The following is a 20,766-nucleotide window of genomic DNA, read 5'->3' as shown; positions in this document are numbered from 1 at the left end:
GATGCACAATAGAAATCACCAGTGAGTATGAAAATGCACCACGGTGCCTGGGACCAGCCTCAGTCGAGAAGTGGGTCTCAGATGTGGGATGTCTGGAGGGCAAAATGAGTGCACAAACTCAGGATTCTGATACCAGCTGACAGGCAATTCTTCTTCTTCTACCCCGAGCTTCAAACCTTAGTCTTTTATTATAAATTTTACACACAAAAAATGATTCTTTATTCTTGTTACAGATTAAACATTACATGGACAAAACAGTTCATAAGAAGTACAAAGAAGCCGGGAGGTGGTGGCGCATGCCTTTAATCCCAGCACCCGGGAGGCAGAGGCAGGCGGATCTCTGTGAGTTCGAGGCCAGCCTGGTCTAGAAGAGCTAGTGCCAGGACAGGAACCAAAAGAAGCTATGGAGAAACACTGTCTTGAAAATCAAAAAAAAAAAAAAGAAGTAAAAAGATTCTTTGAAATCAGAACATCATTCATCATCATATTTTCCCAGCTCCCAAGCCCCACGTCGACCACTATATTCTTAATTCTTGGCTGATTTAATCATAGAACAACTTCTGATGTTTTCACCTTAGAGGCTAACTAATTGCAGATAACAGAAGCATAGTTCAATGGGTTTTACTCCATTGTCGTACTTTTCTTAATGTTGTTCCTCACAATTCTAATTTTGATTTATAAGGCCATAGGCAGTCAGCCCTTAAGCCCTAGATTCTGCAGAAACTTTATTTATCATAGCCAAGTTCCTTTCTGCTTCAGTGTAATTTTTTTGCCAAGTTTTATAATCAGGCAAAGAATAATTTCTGCATTTTTCCAAAATGTATCCAATTTTTTCATTAATCAGGCTTTTTTCCTATAACCTGCTTTACAGCTTTAATGCCTGCCCACTCTATCAGATAAGGAGGACTTATGTTACCATAGAGCACATCCATCTTTTCAGAAGCCACTGGTATGGAAGGAGACAAAGAACATGAAGAACAAGTACAGTAGTCGAATTACTATAACCACAATATCTGTAACATTGCCAAATCCTTATCCCTCAAGTAACATGCTCATTTAGCACCACTGGATTGCCTGGAGGGAATTGCTTCCTGCATCTCAGGAACCACACATGGAAGGGGGCTCTGCTTTGTCCTTTCAGGCACCAGGGAAGTTTCCAGGGTGAGTTATTGAAATGGCATGTGCCTTCTTAGCATTGTGCCTCTGAGCGGCTGCCCTTTGTGCCTCAAGAGCTTATCTGCTCTAAAGCTATTGATCATTAGTGCTGTGCACATCCCTGTGGACAGTCCAGGGTTTTTTTTTATTAACCAGCTACAGCCGTCTACACATACCCAAATATAACATTCTTACACATGTCAAAATTTCCAAGGAACTTCAGAAGTTAAATAATCTTCATGATTACTGCACTTTTTGGAATACAAAATTCTCAAAGACTTCAAGAAAAACAGTCTAATTAGTTAAATTGCTTTGTATATCTCAGTCCCTAGATATTTTTCAAGCAAGAAATACTGAAAAGATGATGCAAAATGATATGCACAGAACATGGAATACTGAAGTTATGGTTTAAATATGTAATTGTTCTCAATGTCATATTTCAGGATCAAATATGAACACAGTCATTAATTATACCCATATCTTTGCCTTTATTTCATAATTGATGAAGTTCAGAATATGTTACCTGAAATCATGGTGACTAGACATATGGAGTATTTTGAGCAGAAAACTGAATGTGAGGATGACTCTGTTCTTCCCCTGAAGTTGCTCATAAAACCTAGAAAGGGCTTCCTGACCATTTCCTCTAGCGCATGTTCCTCCATGGAGGAAAGAGCAGCCTCATATCTGAAGACTGATGAAGGGCCACACAGAGGACATGAGTCAAAAGCCCTCACTATTTGCCACTCACCGGCTTGGCTCATACTGATCTTATTCAGTCACATACTCCATAGTGTTACACTTTCCATCAACTCTAGTGTCAAATCTCCGGTCTCAGCACTTGTTGGGGGCTTCCCTTCTTTAGAAAGGCTCTGGTGCTATGAAAGTTTATACTAGTAAGTCTTCATACTGCTATCTTGTTAATCACAGTTTAGTTTTAAAGTCCCCAACAAGGGACCTAAGCTGGGTAGAAGTAAAGTGTATTTCCCTCCTCTATTTACTGCTTTTCTTGTAGAACTCTTATTCGAGAACTCTCCTTTTTATACAAGTTCTCTGCTCTTCAAAAATGTCCTCTATTAGCGCACCATAAAACTGTTTTATTCTACCTTCTACGGACTTGGAGGTGAGGAAATTTGAATATAATTGGCCTCCATAAGCTCATAAGGAGTGACATGGTGGTTCACTGAGGCACTCAAGAATGAGGCATTGAAGCAGTATAGGGGGCACCATAGCAACACTGAGGAACAGTTTGGGGGGGGGGACACCAACAAAGGTCAGGACACCCAAGAAGCCTGAGGGAACTGATGCAGCTGGGGTGTGCTGAGGCAAGAGTGGGGGTGGGGAGCATTGAGGCAGCCAGGGGAAGGAAACTGAAACAGCCTGGAGAACATTTACATGGCTCTGGGGCAGGGAGCATTGTAGGGTCAAGCAGGGTCACTTTATCAGGGTAAACAAAAAAAGAACAGAACAGTTGTTTTGTAAAAGGAACTGTGACCTCAAGTAAAATCTAGTTAGAAATCGGTGATTATTTTCTGTTGTTTACAGCTTGTTTTTCTGAAGCATCTTTAAAGTCTTTGCATGCCTGTGATCACTGATACTCCTGATGTGCCTGAAGGTCTTGGATTATTTGGTACTGCCAAGGGTAGACATTAAGGACTAAAGTACAAGGGGCATGATGCTATAGAAAAACACATATATAGCTGGGCAGTGGTGGCACACGCCTTTAATCCCAGCACTTGAGAGGCAGAGGCAGGCGGATCTCTGTGAGTTTGAGACCAGCCTGGTCTACAAGAGCTAGTTCCAGGACAAGCTCCAAAACCACAGAGAAACCCTGTCTCGAAAAAAAAAAAAACCCACATATATTGAAAGACCCCACAGACCCCCTCCTCAAAACCAGCAGCTAGCATGCTCCCGGGGGAACGTCCTGTTTGTTTTAAACAAATCTCCGGATCAGCAGCCAGCCTGCTCCCATAAGAACATCCCAGGTGCCTGAGAGAGCAGGAGATAGAGATAGGAAGACTGCAAGGCAAGATGTCAATAAGATAGGATGTCAACAAAGCTAGCTATAAGATAGGAACAGGATGACTGTTGCCAGGCATCCATGCTGAGAGAGGAAACCTTTCATGCCCCCCGCCGCATTCCGATAACCACGCTTTTGCTTCTGAAAACTTGCTTCTTGCTGACACCCATGCTGAGAGGGGAAACCATTCATGCCCCCGCCTCATTCCGGTCAACCGATAACCACGCTTTTGCTTCTGTAAACTTGCTTTTTGCTCTTCCCTATAAAAAGCCCGCCCTCCAGTTGGCAGGTGCGCAAGTCCTCCGAAAGACTTGCTGCCCTCAGGTACCTGTGTTTACTCAATAAACCTCTTGCTAATTGCATCCTGTGGCCTGGTCTCGGAGTGTCCTGGTTCTGGGGTCTTCATCAGAGAGGAAAGATCCGCTCTGAGGGTCTTTCAATATGAGATCAGGGGCTTTGGTATGACGAACTTGTTTGCCCAAAAAACAACTTTGTGTAACATCTAGTAAATATGCCTTTGTACTGCTACTGAAAGACCCCCAAGGTGGGCTGCCTTTCAGTCTGGGGAGACCCTCCCAAGGAACAGCGAGGCCACTCATACGGCTGCAACAGCAAGAGGTTTATTGAGTTAACACAGGTACCTGTGGGCAACAAGTCTTTCGGAGGACTTGCGCACCTTCAGGTTGGAACATTGGGTTTTTTATAGGGTAGGGAAGCAGAAGCGTGGGAACAGAAGCGAGAGGCATAGTTACAGGGTTCTGATTGGGCAATTCAAACAAGGCTCGGGTTCAAACTGAGTACAATTTCGTGGTTTCCAAGAAATCAGATATACATGCTGCCCTGGCCTATCTAGGGTGCCATTCTTCCTTTGGACCCCAAGTCCCCTGCTGGCAGTCCAGACGGTTGGCCAGAGATATCTTGCCTTGCTCAGCGCCCCTGCCCCTAAGCTGACCACAGCCCTTATCTCTAAATTAAACTCCCCTGTCCTAGCTTTCAGTTATATTGCTCAAAAATTCAAGCCTTGTAAAATAGCGTTATTGCTGCTGCTAACTTAATGCTGCTAAGTAGGGGTCTTTCATCCCCCCATTTCTTTTTGTGAATTTGAATAAAATCATTTATTCAACTAGCGGGCATTCTTAACATGTTCTGGATCATATTGTTTAAGCTGATGATATTGATGAGTGAGGACCAAGGTTTGGATAGCTGAAAGTCTGTCTTTTATAAATTGTACCAGGTGGTTTATAAACCATCCTTTAAACTATCTTTGTTGAGAAGATAGTAGAACACCTCTAGGGTGTGCAGAATAGCTCTTGGCAAAATTGTCTGAATGAGGCTTGAAAGTAACTATATGGTAGACATTGTGAACCATTGTAGACCCGAGAATACCACCCAACACTGTGGCAATAATAGTCTATTGACTACAAAGAGCTTAACTCAGCCCTAAGAAACACATGCCTTCTCATAAGAGACAAGTTCAATATTATGAAGACAAATCTCTTTTACTGTAGACACCGGGAGTGTTGATCCTCAACTCCAGAGAATGTGCCGGAGAGGTCAGTTTTGGTCCAGCTGGCACCACATGGCATTTACGGGTTTCCATTGCATCCTGTAGCATCAGCTTTATCCAAATGTACAGGGTTGTGTCCATTGTGAGAACTTTAACAAACAATGAGAGAAAATGCAATACAGGATGACAAATGTTTAAAACAAAACAAAAAGCCCTAAAGCCAGAGGACAGCCAATGAGGACATAAATACCCAGGCTTTAGAAAAACAAAAACTGTCAAGAGGTAAGGAGGCTTTAGGTGTGTTTGCTTATCTCTGCAGTTATCTGCACAAAACGGTCTGATCTGGAAAAGTCTTAAACAGTACAAAATAATTCCTGTCAATCTGTCCCAGACACACAGAGGAGGAAGAGAACAGAATTGCCTTTTGCTTCTGCTGTCTGATATTGTGCTTTAAAAGACATTAAAAAATGAGCAGAGCCCTGTGGGTTTCTGACTTTAGGAAAGAAAAGCCTTAAAGGTGATGTAAGCCCATCTTATAGCAGATGTGCCTGCCCTGTGCAAGCCTTGAGCTCAGGATTCCATCATCAAGGTCAGCCATTCTCAGCAAATACATGAGCGGCAGCTAACTAGCCAGGCAGCAGAACTAGTGGCAACGATGCCGGGGTGTTTTGAACCCAGAACAGGACAGGAGGGAGGGAGGTCTGTCCAGTCATTTTTGCTGGTCTCCAGGGCCAATTATGTCAATTTGTTTTTTTAGAATTTTATTTATCTTATCTATCTGACCTGAGCTTTGGGGTTGGTAAGCTTAATTTCCAATTGATCCCCAATATCTTGGCCACACCCTAACTTACCTGGGCAACAAAGGCAGGTCTATTATGGGACATGATTATCTTGGGCATCCCCAACCTTAGGATGATCTTTTTTATGATCTTCTTAGCCATCATATTGGGTGTCTCAATCTTGATCAATGTATGATGGCTATCTTCTTTGGCAAATGTGTGGCCTCCTGGAGGCTCAAAATTTCTGCAAATATATATTGCTTTGTGTATACAGGTGAGGGTAAAAGCATACCTGCTGTTAGTATAGACGTTTTCTCTGCCATCTGTAGAGCTTGTATCAAAGCCATAAGTTCAGCTTTCTGGTCGGGCCGCCATCTCTGAAGGGAGGCTACTGGCCTAGATCATTTGCTTCCTGTCCACCAATGCTGCCCCCGCCTTCCGCTTACCTTCAGTCTTGTGTGCCTGCTCAGCTTGGACCGCCAGCCTTGTGCCCCAGGCAAGCTTCGCCCTCATTTTCGGCTCTGCCTGGCACAGCTTAGCCTGCCATTTTGCCATTCGCCTGTCCTTTATGCAGATGCTGGTAGGATCCATAGTCCATCGACGTCAGCCCAGCACAGGAGCAGTAGTCTGTCACAGGAGGGCATCTGTGGTAGCATTGTGACTGCTGTATCACGGTCTGACATGGGTGAGGGGAGCAAGACTGTAGAGTGAGCAGTCAGGGCTCATGCAGGCTTTAGAGCAAGCACAGCATCAAGGCAGTTGCTAGGAGGTGAGGATTTCTTCAGCGGTCACGGCAGGGAGAGGTGGTCATCCCGGTGAGGAGGGCGTGGTAGAGGCAGAGGTAGACAATCAGCCTGCATCTCCTGCAGAACTGAAAACAGCATCGAAAGCAAAAGTCCCTCGTTTGGTCAACAAAAGGCATTGGTCATACATTCAGAAGTGACCAGGGAGGAACGAGTCATTTATTTGTCTTTTTCCCAAATTTATAGTTCGTAAGGTGTCCAGTTCGTATTCTTTACTCAGTTCCAGTGTCCCTCTTCATTTGTCTTTGATCTTCTGTTGCCCAGGCTCGCTCCTTATCTGTCTGAGTCCTGTCTCTCTCTTTTTTTTTTTTTTTTTGCTTTCCGCCTCTTTCTCTCTCTCGCTTTTTTTCTCTGTCCCTTGTTTAACATTTTTTTCCCAAATCTTTACTAAGTATAATCTTTTAACCCATCTATTTGCTGTATCTTTTTTTATATCTGATGTTGCCTGTCCTATGTAGGCCATGACTACTGCTGTCTGCTGACCTTCAGAGGTTGGGTAAAAATGCTTGTAAACTTCTATTAATCATTTAAGGAACACAGATTTTAACTGGCCCCTGGAGAACCTCTCTTATCTTGGCCGAATTAGTGGGGTGCCTTGCAGCCCCCCCCTGAGATTTGCCATGAGCCCAACATTTTGACTGTCAGTTTCTCCCTTTAAGAATTAATTAGTCATTATCATGTAGAAGAATGAAAATAGATCCATATTTATCTCTATGCACAAAACTGAAATCCAAACAAATTAAAGACCTTAACATAAGGGCAACAATATAAATGAAATTTTGAACATAGCCTCAGTAGCGTAGACATTAAAGGAAACAATCAGTAATTGAAATCTCCAGAACTGAGAAGCTTTTTGTATAACAAAGGATATAATTAACAGAACATAATATCAGCCTGTAGAATAGGAAAGGTGTCTTTATCAATTATGTTAAAACCATATAAGGAATTTAGAAGCTTAATCCTCATAAAAATAAATATTTCAGTACAATTACGTCACAGACCAAAACTGTAAATTCTCAAAAAATGAACTTGAAATGACTGAAAGATATTTAAAATTTGCTTAAATATAACATCCTTAATCATCAGGGAAATGCAAATTAAACAATTCTGAGATTTTATCTTATTCCTGTAAAACTGACCAGGATTAAAAATATCATTTGACAATTTATGCTTACAGCTACTTTGAACATTAGCATGGTGGATTTTCAGAATTAGATAACATATTACCTTAAAAACTTAGCGACATCCTTTATATTATCATAGACAGAATCTGAAAACAACCTAAAATGCACCTTTTTATATTAATAATAAATGAGAATCTTTGCCATGTTTTTTTTAAATATCCATAAACATTATAAAGAGTCAAAAGGGCCATTTTATCTCTATTTCATCATTCAGTAACACCCCCTTGCAATTGTGGTGGGGTGAGAGGCTTTAGCAGATCTTTGCCATGTGGCCATGTGGGCGGGGTCCCCTCCTTATCACAAGCATTGTGAGCAGACAAGTGTTAAATTTAGATCTAAACATGGGCTGGCTTAGAAGCTCAGCTGGGCTGTTCATATGGCCCTGGCCATGTGCCAGGCCTGAATTTATTTTCATCTGACACATTGCATAGTAAGAAATATAAAAACCAACAATCTGTAGTTTTTTATAAGCATATTATTTTAAAGTGACTTAATTTAATTTTTCCAATTTTTAAACCAGAGGCTTTTACCTGGATGCAGCACATGATGACTGGTATAGAGTATCCCCAGAAGACAGATGTTATCAGGGCTGGTAGGCCCTTTTAATGTCAGCTTACTCCATTACCTGCCACTCCTAAATCCACATTCATCATTTACCAACAGCCACAGGGATATTTACTTGCAATCTCTTGCCCCACTGCCAAAACGGAAAGGTCCAGGTTCTTTAGGGGACCTTTTGCTTTTTAATAGGGTATCCAATCCCAGAGAAATAGCCTACTGCAGGTTCCCAGGCTTACTGGGTCCTGTGGGGAGGAATTAGCACCAGCTTGGACCCAACTGGCTGGCATGTGTCTCCACAGGAAGCCTTAGTTCAGTGACCCTGGCGTTAGCACCAGCTATTTCTCCTGGGCAAGAGCCATAGATCTTTGGCACAAGGTTTTACATGGCATTTGCAGATGGGGGCTGCCATTCAGTCTCTAGCACCTTATTTTCCAAGGAAAACAAGCCTTCTCCACAGGGAACCCCACTGGGGATCCTCCCAGGACCTGGCTTCAGCCTCAGCTCTGTCCACAGTGAGCTCCTAGTTGTATAGCACAAGCTTCCCACACCCCACCTCAGTACTCACAGCAATCTAGCAGCTTTTCTCTGAATGGGATTCCAGAGGCCCCAGGAGGCATTCCCTCCAGGGAACTCATCAGGTCAGGTTTGGTGGGCCACCTGGAAGCCTCAACTCAGTTCAAGCATCTCTGCATTGGCGCCCTTGGCTAAAGCGGCTGCTGCTGGGCCGGGGAGGGGACTCACCTGCAGATGTGGGGGCCACAGCTGCCCCCTTCCCTGACTCGGGCCAGGGTTGCTGCCATGCCCCGCCCTGCATCCTGCTGAGAAGTTTGCTCAGAGCTGGAGCTGGTTTCCCAGCCTAGGCCTGGCTCTAGGCTGTGCTGCAGGAGATAACAGCCCTGCTCCCTCCCCCCTCGCAACAGCAAGCAGGGCAGTTCAGCAGCACAGCCTAGGGAAGTGAAGGAGGGGCAGGCTGTCAGCGTTCCTTTTGGATTTTCATAGAGTTAGGGTCAAAGAGATGGTTACTTACTGCCCCATGGTACCAGATTTAGACTCGAGTACAAACAGATATACAAAACAAAGAACATATTAAGCACAAAAATACACAAACAATACAGATGCGCTGGCGCGGTTTCGGCGTGATGCCGAAAGCAAAATTTCAGATGGAGACAGCGAGAGTCCGGATCTCTCGTCTCCCAGAAGAATCACATACCCTTCAGACAGCGGGGGTGCCCCGAACAGTCCTATTTTGGTAGGATTCACAGAATACGGACGGGCCACAAATTTGGCCCCAGACACTTCTGGGACGTCTCCCAGAGTTGCAGCCGGGAGTAAAAGCTCGTCAGCTTCTCCGCGAATCTGCCAGATACTGATTCTAGCTAGCTAACTAGTACAGATACAGATACAGATACAGATACGGTCGCATGCGCATACACAGAAACACAGAAGCACAGATATTCACAGAGAACGATCACTGGCCAGCTTACCTCCTGATGTGGTGGGTCGGTGATCCCTGGGCAGGGGTCTCCACTTCCCGGCCAATGCACCAAGATGAAAGACCCCCAATGTGGGCTGCCTTTCAGTCTGGGGAGACCCTCCCAAGGAACAGCGAGGCCACTCATACGGCTGCAACAGCAAGAGGTTTGTTGAGTTAACACAGGTACCTGTGGGCAACAAGTCTTTCGGAGGACTTGCGCACCTTCAGGTTGGAACAGTGGGTTTTTTATAGGGTAGGGAAGCAGAAGCGTGGGAACAGAAGCGAGAGGCATAGTTACAGGGTTCTGATTGGGCAATTCAAACAAGGCTCGGGTTCAAACTGAGTACAATTTCGTGGTTTCCAAGAAATCAGATATACATGCTGCCCTGGCCTATCTAGGGTGCCATTCTTCCTTTGGACCCCAAGTCCCCTGCTGGCAGTCCAGACGGTTGGCCAGAGATATCTTGCCTTGCTCAGCGCCCCTGCCCCTAAGCTGACCACAGCCCTTATCTCTAAATTAAACTCCCCTGTCCTAGCTTTCAGTTATATTGCTCAAAAATTCAAGCCTTGTAAAATAGCGTTATTGCTGCTGCTAACTTAATGCTGCTAAGTAGGGGTCTTTCACTACTTGAGATTCAGTCTATCAGAGGCTGAACATTTCCTGCTACCAAGGCTAAAAGCTGAAAGATTTCATTTTGGAGTGACCTCTTTCTTCATCCAACTCAGCAACACAGAACACAGTGGAGCTCCAAGGCAGCTGGGGGGGGGTGTTTTGTGGTAGCCAGTGAAAGAATAAAAGACCCCTACCTAGTAGCATTAAGTTAGCAGACCCCTACCTAGTAGCATTAAGTTAGCAGACCCCTACCTAGTAGCATTAAGTTAGCAGCAATAACGAGCCCAGCCGCCCCCCCCCCCATAACCCACAGCTGGCCGGCTCTCATGAGAAACATCCTGTCCACTTGAGACCCTCAGGACCCTCTCAGGACCTGCAGCTAGCCGGCTCTCACGAGAAACATCCTGTCCGCTTGAGACCCTCAGGACCCTCTCAGGACCTGCAGCTAGCCGGCTCTCATGAGAACATCCCGTTTGCCTAGGGGAAACAGGATGCCTATAGCCAGCACATGTGCCCAACTTAGAATATATCAGCAATTCACAGGAGAAACAATTTCCCCTATGGAAGATCCCAGTTTAGCTGCTGTAACGTCATTCCACAAGGCTTTTGACGAACAATGTAAGTGCAGAGTGAGGTCAGGGTTCCAGGCTGCAAGGCAGGATGTCTATAGCTATAGAATCAATTAACAGGAAGCCTGTTGCCATACATCTGGGCTAGGAAAGGAAGAACCAAGAGAAAAACAGGATATCTGATCCCATACATCTATTCTGGGAAAGGAAAAACCACCTGTGCCCCTTGCCCCATTCCAACTGACCAATAACCATGCATTTGCTTCTGTAATCTGCTTCTGCTACCCTCTTTCCTATAAAAAGACCTCTCCCCAGTCTGTGGGCGTGCAAGCCCTCCGAAAGACTTGCTGCCCGCAGGTACCTGCGAATAAAAGCCTCTTGCTGTTTGCATCCGAACGTGTGGTTTCGCTGTTTCTTGGGAGGGGTCTCCCCAGACTGAAAGGCAGCCCTCATTGGGGGTCTTTCACCAGGGTACATGGTAGCAGTAGAGGAAAGGAATACACACCAAGGCAACCTGGTACACACTGAAGTAGTTATGGCCACACAATGACCCAGCTGTGGGGACACAAAAGAAGCATACGGTGACACTTTCAAGCAAACAGGATGTTCTCATGGGAGCAAGCCAGCTGCGGGTTCTGAGGGTGGGTCCTTGAGGGTCTCTTAATGGTTACACCAAGTCAGCTAGTGAGATACTGAGGCAGTCGGGGTGAGGGAGCACCGAAGCAGCCTGAGGGGCTCCAAACATTCTGGGAAGGGGGAGACAATGAAGCAACATGGGAGCACACAGCAAAGTAGCATGGGAGCCCCTGAAACAGCTGGGTGATGCCCAAACATGCCTGAGGACTGTGAGGCAAAGGCCGTGGGGGTGAGGACGACAGACATTGAGGCATCTGGGGGTACACTGAGGCATTCATGGGACACACAGGTTGTGATCTGGCTGCCCTCACTCCCCCTGACCGACAGCTAAACTTTCTTGAAATCAACAAGGATGTTTGTGTTCCTTCTGACCTTCTGCCCTGATCTTGACCTCTGGCTGCTCAGTAAGGTATAAAAAGGCTCTATCTTGGGGCAAAATAAAGGTTGTTCTTCTTTCAGCAATGCAGCCTCCAAGTCTCAATCCCGACACACACTCCTACAGTCTCGGCAACCAAGCTGCGCAGGCGCAGCACACACATGGGCATCTTGGTCAACTGACACAGCCAGGCAGACACTCAGTCTTTAGTGAGGGGAGGAGTACACTGAGGTAGCCTGGGGAAACTATGGAACTCTGGGGGAGGGAACACTAAGGCAGACATGGGGAGACATTGAGGCAGACCATGGGACCCTAAGTAAGTCATGGGAAAACAAAGAAGCATGAGGGGACACTGAGGCAGTGGGGAGAGGCACCAGGCAGTGGGGGGGGGGTGACACCAAGGAAGCTGAAGAGCCCTGGCCTAGAGTGCTTCAAAAGCCCTTGGCTGCATCTTCTTAGTACTGCATAAACTGGGGTGTACTAGCCTATGTCTGTAATCTGACCACTCAGGGACTGGAAAGAGAAGGATCAGAAGATTATCTCTAGCAACATAGCAAGTAGGAGCCATTCAGGACCAAAGGAGATCCTGTAGGGATAAGTCCCGCCCCTTGGGGGGCATGTTCGCCTCAGGCTAATGTTTGCTCCCAGCCACTGCTTCTGCTTTCCTGGTCTTCGCGGGAATGGTGGTTCTGTAAGTCTATTTCGCCATTAAAGCTGTATATATATTTTTACAATCTGTCTGCATTCCTTTATGCCGTTACAAGATCCTCTTAGAATGATAACTACAGTTTTCTGACCAAAGTGCAAAATACATAAAACAAATCATTATGAAAATGTATTCCTTGATATAAAATACAAACAGGAATTTTAATTATTCTACTGAAGTTTTAATTTCCTCTAACTGTATTTTGTTTGAGAACTTGGAGCGGGGGTATTTGGGCAGCATTGGCAGCAACAAATTGCCACCAACACCACCACAAACACCACCAACATACCAACACTCCAAAACCCCAAGCGGTGAAGTGTTTATAAAAGGAGACTTAAAGTCAGTCGATGGTGGCACACACCTTTATTCTTGGTACTCTGGAGGCAAAAGCAGGGGATCTCTATGATTTTTGAGACCAGTCTGGTCTATAGAGTGAGTTCCAGGACAGCGAAGTCTACACGGAGAAACTGTGTCATGAAAAACTGAACAAACAAAATTAAAAACCAAACAGCATTGGTTTAAAGAAACATGGATCCAAAGGGAGTGGCACTATTATGAGGTGTGGCCTTCCTGGAGTAGGTGAGGTATTATTGGAGGAAGTGTGTCACTGCTGGGGGTGGGGAGCTTTGAGGTTTCTGTTTCTCAAGCTTTCCATGGTGTGATTGTCAGTTTACTTTCAATTGCCTGCAAGATGTAGGACACTTGGCTACTTCTCCAGCATCATGCCTGCCTGCATGCCGCCATGATCCCTGCAATGATGAACTGAATCATTGAGCTGTAAGTGAGTTCCCTCAATTAAAACTTTTCTTTATAAAAGTTGTCATTGTCCTGGTGTCTCCTCACATCAATAATAAACTCTGAGATAGAAATTGATACCAGTGTGATGGGGTATTTCTGTGACAGACCTGACCATGCTTTTGTTTGAAGTCAGATGAACTTAGTACTTTGGGTTGGGAAAGCAGTGGAGTGCATTAAGCACTGCCTAACGGGGCATAGGAGAAGGAGCATGGAAGAAAACAGTGTTGATAATGACTTGAAATGTTGGGAACTGGCTCAAGAGGTTTCAGAAAAGAATTTTAGTATGTTGCCTAGAAATTGTTCTTGTGATATTTTGCTACCTTTTGTGTTTGTTTGAAAGTCTGCCGAGGCTAAAGAGAAGAGTTTTTGATTAAATCTGTTGCCAGAAGAAATCTTAAAACAGCCTAGTATAGACTGACCTATGGTTATTAGTGGTAACTCTAATGCCACTTTCTGCTTGGCCATAAGTATGTGGAAACACCCTTTGGGGGATTTATGAGAATTGAGATCCTGCTAAAAAGAAGTTCTTTTTTGTACTTGCACAGTTTCTTGAGGCTTGGTCAAGATTCACAGAGTCTTTCTGCTGACTCTTTAACAGTGTTCCCAATAGAATGTGCTCTGTAGTGCCATCACTCCTGCCTTCTAAAGGGGTATTAGCTGCTTCACATATAATGAATCCTTGGAGGAGGAGCACTGTTCTGGCCTGAGGTCTGGTTCCACTTCATATACTATGGGATTGCCTAAGTGTGGCATTAATTCATCGTTTGCAGAGAGTCTGACTCATCCCACCAAAACCTATACTTGAGCCGATTTTTTCCATCATATGCTACACTGGAATTTCTGGAAGGACCTGTAATTTGTTAGCTGAGAATGGAGCCACAGTAATGCTGATGCTGCCCATACTTCACACAGGGAAACAATTCAAAGCAGTAGATTTCCATTTTGCAGGGAAGGGCTCCTGTTTGAGTTGATGTTAATAAATGTATGTAAGACGACATAGCTTGAGACTGTCACCAATCCCCTTTTCCATGCTAGTGGAGTGGGATTGGAGATGCATGAGATTACTGAGCTGTTCTGCAGTTCTCTTTAGGGACAGTTAGCAAATCAAAATACATATTTGAAAATGTTCACAATTAACCCAGGGGAAAAACAGTAAACACAGTGTCACTTTGGGGCTCAACAGTTTCATTTTGTTTAAATGCTCATGGCCTCAAATGGGGATCAACATCCATCAGTTAAATAAACAACCCACTAGACTGAGACTAGAAGTGTCAACACACAACTAATTCACTAACAGGGAGAAGTCATAAAGAGTGAGGAACAGGCAGTAACGCCTGCTGGAGGCTGTATAGTGGGCAGTCCAAGCACTTAGCATGTGGGGCTTAGAGCCAAAAAGACCTGAATTTGAATCCTGCCCTCCTACAGTTCATAGCACTGTCATCTATGAGTTATTTCATTTCCCTTGAGCCTCTGTTCCCCATTCTATACAATGGGCATAATAATGGTAACCATATTACAGGTCTGTTAGAGGTTGAACTGAGATGACACCAGTAAGTCTGTTGATACTGGGCCTGCCATATCACCAGCATTCCATGCCTTGTTGCAATATCCACCTGATAACATGAGGTAGCTTGGAAACTGTGATCACTTTGTAAAAATGAAAAAGAATTGACTTTCTGACTGTAGGTATGCATGTCTTTGGTCTCTAGGTCCCCATTCCTCATATATATCTGGCAAGGAGATGCTTTTGATTTGTATTGTTTGATTGAGACTTTTGCTTTCATTTTTGAGTTAGTATCTTATATATGAAGGGTCTGAAAATAAGAATGAAAATATAGAAAATATAGAAATAGAAATATAGATTAGAATGTAGAAGCTTAGGATATAGCAAAAAAGACATATAAAGAAAGCTGTAAACCTACAAACTACCAACAGCTTTTCAAGGATCAATCATTCAAAGAAAACCATTTTCTCAGATGCTTAAGAAGCTTCTCAGCTTAGGTCATTTCATTTTACAACTAGCTGTTTTATTTACAAGGCCAGAGCTTCTCTCTGCAAACTGAGAGTAGTTTCCTGGCCATCCTTGATCAATGACAGATATGAGCTGAGTTAACCATTAGGAGACAGAGATATGTGACCTCTGGGTTAGGCATTGTCTCTGCTATGGGAAACCAGCAGCATCAAGGGGAGCACAGGCTTCAGTAAACACTATCTGGAAATACCAAGGAAGACAATAGGTTGAGCACAAACATTAGGTTAACTGAAAAATGAAGATGGTAAAGTAAGGTCATCTGTATCTGAGTTTTACCTTGAGATTGTAAAAAATCCTTTGTTCAAACATAATGCTTGGTGCTCCTATTATGAAAAGATGGGTTTAGAAACTGGCCTTTGCCAGTGTCGAAAGCCCAAACTCTGTCTGTGGTCTCAGCTAGCTGATAAACTTCTGTGCACTGCAGTGTTTTCCTTTTCCTTTTTATTTTTAAGTTTGCTTCTGGTTTTCCTGGAATCTGGTTTCTAGAATAATGTTTGCTTCTGTTTTATTAGACTTTGGTGGTGTTCTCATATTTGCCTGATAGCCCCTGGACCTAACATTTTCATGGCCCATACAGGGAAGGACAAACCTGGTTCTGAGGGGATCTCCTGTTGTGCCCAGAACACGACACCTTCCCAGAGGAAGACCACCAGAAACCAGAGAAGACTGGACTGCAAATTCCACGGTTAATTGTACAGGCAATTACAGGCTAGCCAGGAACTTTCTCTTCACTCCCCCAAAACAACAAGGTAGGGAGAAAAGTTAAAAACTCCTTTGAGGGGTTAAATTTTTAAAGATGGGACTTCAAAAGGGCCTTTTGAAACTGCTTTGGCATGGGTGTTCTTACCAATTGGTAAGTTTCTGGTTTTGGTTTCTGGTGTCTGGACAATCTGGAGGCTCAATAAGACCTAGGGGATGCACTTCTAATATCAGAGCTGGAGGAACATAGGGGAAACTATTATTCCTCCTCTGGCCATTGGGTTTTGTGGTTGCAGCCTTTTAGAAGTGATATGGGATCACGTGACCCTATGTGCAGTGTTTCCCCTTCTGTGTCTGCTGGCTTCTTGTCTCCCCATTTTCGTTTTCTTGTTCTATTTGTTGTCAGTCTTCTTGTTGTGGTTGTGTGTGAAGTAATTTCCATCATCAGAAAAGCTTCTTCCAAACCTAAGGCTCCCCTGGAACTTGTCCTTTCTCATTTCCAGGATTATAAGGAGGCCCCTGTGAAGCCAGAATGACTTAAAATCTTCTGCTCTTTAGAATGGCCAGCTTGGCCCGGGTCTGAAAAAGCATGGGATAAATCCAGACTAGCTGAACATAGCGGACAATGAGGACTACTGAGAACTCAAGAACAATCGCAATGGGTTTTTGATCCTACTGCACTTACTGCCTTTGGGGGAGCCTAGGCAATTTGGATGCTCACCTTACTAGACCTGGATAGAGGTGGGCGGTCCTTGGGCTTCCCACAGGTCAGGGAACACTGATTGCTCTTCGAGCAGATGAGGGAGGGGGACTTGATCAAGGGAGGGGGAAGGAAATGGGAGGCGGTGTGGAGGAGGCAGAAATCCTTAATAAATAAATAAATTTTAAAAAAAAGAAAGAAAATGGAAAAAAAATAGAATGGCCACCTTTTCAGGTAGGTTGGCCCTCTGCAGGCTCCTTTTTTAAAAATATTTATTTATTTATTATGTATACAATATTCTGTGTGTGTGTGTATGCCTGAAGACCAGAAGAGGACACCAGACCCCATTACAGATGGTTGTGAGCCACCACTCTGGAAGAGCAGCCAGTGCTCTTAACCTCTGATCCATCTCTCCAGCCCCTTTAGCTGACACTTTGTACCACAATTGGCATAAGGTCTGTAGCAAGTCTCTAGTTGTCTGTAGTTAAGAGCCTCGGTCTTTAAAGGCAATCAAAAGATCATCAACATGTTAGATGAGGCTAACCTCTAGATGTGAGGGTTGATAATCCTTCAGGTCTCCATGTAGGGCTTTGTCTGTTCTTCCAAAGGTCCTGAGTTCAATTCCCTGCAACCACATGGTGGCTCACAAAGTGTCATCTAAGAAGGCCCAGATGTGTGCCTCAAAAGTTACATACCTGGGACACATACTGAAAAAAGGTAAGAGATGGCTATCACCTGCTCAAAACAAACTATACTGGATATCCTAACCTCCAAAACCTGGAGACAAGTCTGGAGAGTTTCTGGGTTTAGCTGGATTTTGCAGATTCTGGATACCTGGATTTGCTAAACTGGCAAAACCCTTCTATGAGGCTCCCTGGGGGACAAAGGAGTCTTTTCTTTGGACTGAGACTCCAGATGGAGCTTTCAAAGCCATAAAAGAAACTCTGTTAAAGGCCCTTGCTTTAGTCCTACCAGACATAAATAAACCTTTTCAACTGTTTATAGATGAAAGAAGTGGGGTGGCCAAGGGGGTTTTGACTCAATGTCTTGGACCTTGAGAGTGACAGGTGGCCTATTTGTCCAAGCAGCTGGATCCTGTGGCCTCTGGGTGGGTGGCCTAGCTACCACCATATCATTGCAGCTACAGCCCTCCTAGTCAAAGATGCTGACAAAGTGACTCTGGGCAACCCTTAATTATAACCACCCTTCATTCTATAGCTGGGGTCCTCAAATATGCCTCTGACAGGTGGACAACTAATGCCCAGTTCACACACTACCAGGCTTTACTTTTGAACCCCTTTTGTATCAGATTCCTTCCTAGCACCTCACTCAACCCTGTGACTTTGCTGCCTAATCCAGACTCTGATGTCATCCATGACTGCACGGAGATACTTTAGTAAGTACATGGAATCTGGTCGGACTTGACTTGGCTAAATCCAGATCTCACGTACTTCACAGATGGCAGCAGCCTCATTGGAGAAGGAACCAGGTATGCAGGGGTAGCAATAGCAACACCTTCAGAGACAATTTGGGCTACCTCCTTGCCCCGGTGCCTCAGCACAAAATTCTGAGCTAATTACATTGACCAAAGCTTTACAATTAGGGAAGGATAAAACTATCAATGTTTACACAGACAGTCGATATGTCTTTGCCGTGCATGTCCCCGGATCCATATATCGGGAAAGGGGTTTACTGACTGCAGAGGGAAATACTATTAAAAACAAAGAAGAAATTTTGCTATTATCTGCCCTCTGGCTCCTGCAAATAATGGCCATTATTTACTGCCCAGGACATAAAAAAGGAGACTCCTACAAGGCCCGAGGCAATAAAAGGACAAACCAGGCAGCCAAGGAAGCAGCCCTATATGTTGCTGATTCATTGATAATAATGCTAGATCCCATGTTGCCTGAAAAGCCAGAATATTCTACACAAGACAATAAAGACATTGCCTCCTTTATGAACACTCTAGTTAAAATGGGTGAAAGCATACAACAGACAAACTACTCATTTTACCAGCTGAATTGGCTAATTCCCTAATCTACCAATTCACAAGGGACACATTTAGGCCAAAGGAAATTAAAAGAGCTCCTGAGACACTTGAGGTTTAAGATTTTCAACATGGATAAATTGTTGGAGGACTTTGTGACTAAATGCCTCCCATGCCAGGCAACTAACCCACAGAAGAAGGAATGCTGGCTGTGTCTGGACCCCAGGCCCCTTTTTACATAGGATTAGGCCTCCTGATCACACAGCCCTCATTAACATTTACAACTGTGTCTTCAACTAACAGAACAGCTGTCCCTGGGAGGCCCCTCTCACCCTGGAGAGACATTCAAGGAGGGCTACCTGGTTCCACTCCTACAACTATCCCCTTAGACAGAACCGCTTATTCAGTTGTATGGAAAAAGAAATACGTTTTCTCAAAGTCTACAAATACTTTTAACCTAAGTGACTCCCATCTATTGGTCACTCTTAGAGGATCGTGGTGTGCAGGCACCATGGGCATCCCTGCATATCAACACGTCTTTTCACCATGGGAAACCGACCTGAACTTTATGTCTTAGTACAGGTTGTACCACAGATATATTACTATGATAGGCCACCTGGCAGGGTACACTTGGACTCCTCTCTAGAGGGACAGCATAAAAGAGCAGCCCAGATCCTTGTTCCAGTAAAGGTGGGAATAGGTATCGCTGGCTCTGCCGCCATAGGAGCGGCAGCATTGATTACTAGTCAAGCCAATTATAATAGCCTTTCTAAAGCTGAGAAAAAAAGATTTATTTTGTAGCCAATCAGCTACTGCATACTTAGAAAAACAAGTAGATTCTCTGGCAGAAATGGTGCTACAAAATAAAAGAGGACTAGAGTTGCTACTCCTAAAGCAAGGAGATCTATGTGCTGCCTTGGGAAAATCCTGTTGTTTTTATGCAAACCATTCAGGTGTTGTCAAAAACACTCTTCAGGAGCTCAAGCTGAGTCTCCATAAAAGACAAGAAAAAAATATCCTGACAGAAACCATTCTCCTGGTTCCACAGGCTTTCTGACTGGTCACCATGGTTAACAACCCTAAAATCTGTCATTGCTGGTCCACTGGTTAATTTTTTAATGCAGGGCCTTGCATAATTACTGTGTTGTTTAAATTTATAAGGAGTTGTGTCTCCTCAAGAGAACTCCTGATTCTCTGCTCACAATATACAGTGGTTAGAGACTTGGACACCAGTCTAATTTCAAAGACAGACCTCAACTACAGCTCAGATGTAGACTTAGAGAAATAAAGAGCTTGACTCAAGTCACAATTTTGAGGATGAAGTCCCCCCTCATTTTTAGGTTGGAATTTCTCTCTTTTTTGAGACTTAAGGCTGTGATTCTTTCTTAAGTTCCTCAAAGTTTAATTTTGTCTCTAGTCTATATCTGTTTCAGCAAGCTCCCAAATAACTGACAGGGCACATCTAGACCTCAGCTGTTGTCTTCATGAACCCTAAACTGCAAAGAACTGATGCGGATCAAGCCATTTTATAAGAATGCAGCTTAACTCCAGCTGGGTTCCCAGTTATCCCCTCCCTACCTTTGACTGCCCTTGCAGCCTTCCTGGACCCTGACCATTTAAGCCCCATTTCAGCTTGAGGCAGCTACAAAGGAGAATACTTCCTCCCAGTCCCCAAACCAGGCTGAGGGAAGGCCAAGGCAGAAACATTAATATAATCAAAACGAATCAAAGATTTGATTCAGGTAACAATTTCGAGGTGGAAAATAAAAGGTCTGGAAATATGAATGAAAATATAGAAATAGGGGCTGGAGAGATGGCTCAGTGGTTAAGAGCACTGACTGCTCTTCCAGAGGACCCGAGTTCGATTCCCAGCACCCACATGGCAGCTCACAACTGTCTGAAGAAAATGTAATTCCACGAGATCTGACACCTTCACACCAACAAACATAATAAAGTTAAATAAATAAATAAAGTTTAAAAAAAGTGAATTATATAAAAAAAGAAAATATAGAAATATAGACACCAATGATTAGGATTAGAAGCTTAAGATATGGGAAGAAAAACTTATAAAGAAAGCTGTAAACATAAGCAAACTACCAACAGCTTTTCAAGAATCAGTTATTCACAGCGAACCATTTTCTCAGATGCTAAAGAAGCTTCTCAGCTTAGG

Source organism: Microtus pennsylvanicus, chromosome 19, assembly GCF_037038515.1.
Source record: "Microtus pennsylvanicus isolate mMicPen1 chromosome 19, mMicPen1.hap1, whole genome shotgun sequence".
Lineage (NCBI taxonomy): Eukaryota > Metazoa > Chordata > Mammalia > Rodentia > Cricetidae > Microtus > Microtus pennsylvanicus.
Note: the sequence above shows the minus strand (reverse complement) of the source record.